This window comes from Arachis hypogaea, chromosome 12 (genome assembly GCF_003086295.3).
Source record: "Arachis hypogaea cultivar Tifrunner chromosome 12, arahy.Tifrunner.gnm2.J5K5, whole genome shotgun sequence".
NCBI lineage: Eukaryota > Viridiplantae > Streptophyta > Magnoliopsida > Fabales > Fabaceae > Arachis > Arachis hypogaea.
In genome coordinates, this window is record NC_092047.1 from 73,575,979 (window position 1) to 73,579,071 (window position 3,093).

Sequence of the window (3,093 nt, forward strand, 5' to 3'; positions counted from 1 at the left end):
TGGGATGCAATCACAGTGAGTATTCTAGGACATGATAAAGGTCTGAAAGCCAGTGAAGGAATGAACCTAAGTTGCTATGCATGAAACCACCATAAAACCAGAAACATGACTTCCACAAGAATGACTCATTTCTCTTGGCATACCATTTATCATTCTCTTGTTCCAGTACTTGCTTAGGGACAAGCAAGCTTTAAGTTTGGTGTTGTGATGCCAGGGCATTTTGGCCAGTTTCACTGACCTTTTCTTTACTGTTTTTAGGGTAGTTTCATGCCTTTTCTTAGAAAATAAGCTAGTTTTGGGTAGATATTCACTTACATCTTGATTCAAGCATACATTGTGCACTTTACATGATTTCATGAGAATTTTGCATGAATTATATGAAAAATTGGATGATGCATGACTCATGACTTAGACTAGAACTTTGATGCATTTTGTTGCTTGATTTCAAGACAAAGAAAGCAAAGAAGAACCACGTTAGCAGTCACGTTAGTCCCACTAACGTGACCTCTAACGTGGAATGGGTGCTAACTTGGAAAGTTAATGAGAAAGGTAATCGCCAATAACGCCCTCGAAGCCATCATAAGCCCACATTAAGAGTCACGTTAACTAAGTTAACGTGAACTCTAACATGGAAGAATACAATAAGGCCAACGTTAGTGACACTCCCCTTTGTCACTAACGTTGGACCAAGCTCATAATTGGCCACGTTAGTTGCCACGTTAACTTAGTTAACGTGGCTTCTAACGTTAAGAAGCAAAAGGGAAGCCAATGTCAGTGACATTCACCTTTGTCACAAACGTTGGCCAAGCTTCCATAAGCCACGTTAACTCCCACGTTAACTTAGTTAACGTGGAAGCTAACATGGAGAGAGCAATTGGTTGCCAATGTTAGTGACACTTACCTTTGTCACTAACGTTGGGGTGAACTACCAAGAGCCACCATGAGCAACGTTAACTCCCACGTTAACTTAGTTAACGTGGAAGCTAACGTGGATAAAGAGATGAGGAGCCAACGTTAGTGACACTCACCTTTGTCACTAATGTTGGAGATGGCTAGCATGACTACGTTAGAAGCCACGTTAACCTAGTTAACGTGGACTCTAACGTAAGAAATAGGGGCACATTGGAACGTTAGTGACAAAGGTAAGTGTCACTAACGTTCTCAAAGGATTGGCAAGCTTACGTTAAGAGCCACGTTAACTAAGTTAACGTGGACTCTAACGTAGGGAAGGGGGAAGCTTATCAACGTTATTGGGAAAGGTAAGTCCCAATAACGTGTGCGAAGGACCAAGAGGCAACATTAGTGGTAACGTTTGTGCCACTAACGTTGAAGTTAACGTGGCTCATACTTGGGTGAGCAACGTTAGTGAAAAAGGTGATTGTCACTAATGTTCTCGAACCCACACTTTCACTTAACTTTAACACTACTAACGTCCTGAGCTAAAAGTCCCCACCTACTTCACACTTTCTCTCTGCAAGCAAAGCTAAGCCCAATGAAGAAGATAACTGCTTCAAACTCAGGATCCAAAGGCCCATACCCAAGACTTGAAGAGCTAACTAGAAGATCAGAAGAGTAGTATATATAGGAGTAGCTTTGAATTAGTTAGGGAGCTGGAAACTTTAGGGAGCCTTTGGGCATAGAACTACTCTCTGTATTTACTTTCTCTAGACTTCTAGTTTTACTTTCAGCATGTATTCTCCATCTTTGTTTTCATTTTCCAGAGCTATGAACAACTAAACCCCTTTCATTGGGTTAGGGAGCTCTGTTGTAATTTGATGGATCAATTTTAGTTTTCTGGTGCACGAAAATTACTTCACACTATGTAATTCCGCACAACTAACTAGCAAGTGCACTGGGTCATCCAAGTAATATCTTACGTGAGTAAGGGTCGATCCCACGGAGATTGTTGATTTGAAGCAAGCTATGGTTATCTTGCAACTCTTAGTCAGGATATTAATTTGTGGTTATCAATTGACTTGCAAATGAACAAGGGAGCATGAATTAAAGGTTACTTGGTATGCAGTGAATGAGAATATGTTGGAGTTTTGGAGATGCTTTGTCTTTTGAATCTCTGCTTTCTCCCTATTTTATTCTTCACGCACGCACGTCCCTCCTATGGCAAGCTGTGTGTTGGTGGATTACCGTTGTCAATGGCTACCATCCTTCCTCTCAGTGAAAATGGTCCAGGTGCGCTGTCACCGCACGGCTAATCATCTGTAGGTTCTCGATCATATCGGAATAGTATTTACTATCCTTTTGCGTCTGTCACTACGCCCAGCACTCGCGAGTTTGAAGCTCGTCACAGTCATCCAATCCCAGAATCCTACTCGGAATACCACAGACAAGGTTTAGACTTTCCGGATTCTCAAGGGTGCTGCCAATGGATTCTAGCTTATACCACGGAGATTCTGATTAAGGAATCTAGGAGATACTCATTCAATCTGATGTAAAACAGAGGTGGTTGTCAGACACACGTTCATGGATTGAGGAAGGTGATGAGTGTCACGGATCATCACCTTCTCTATAATTAAGCGCGAATGAATATCTTAGATAGGAACACGCATGTGTGAATGGAAAACAGAAATAGTTGCATCAATTCATCAAAACACAGCAGAGCTCCTCACCCCCAACAATGGAGTTTAGAGACTCATGCCATCAGAGATTACAAAGTTCAGATCTAAAATGTTATGAGATACAAAATAAATCTCTAAAAGTTGTTTAAATACTAAACTAGTAACCTAGGTTTACAGAAAATGAGTAAACTATGATAGATAATGCAGAAATCCACTTCTGGGGCCCACTTGGTGTGTGCTGGGGCTGACACTAAAGCTTCTCACGTGCCTGGGCTGTTTTGGGTGTTCAACGCCAGGCTGTAACCTGTTTCTGGCATTGAACTCCAACTTGTAACGTGTTTCTGGCACTGGACGCCAGACTGCAACATGGAACTGGCGTTGAACGCCAGTTTATGTCGTCTATCCTTAAGCAAAGTATGAAATATTATATATTTCTAGAAAGCCCTGGATGTCTACTTTCCAACGCAATTGGAAGCGCGTCAATTGGACTCCTGTAGCTCCAGAAATTCCATTCCGAGTG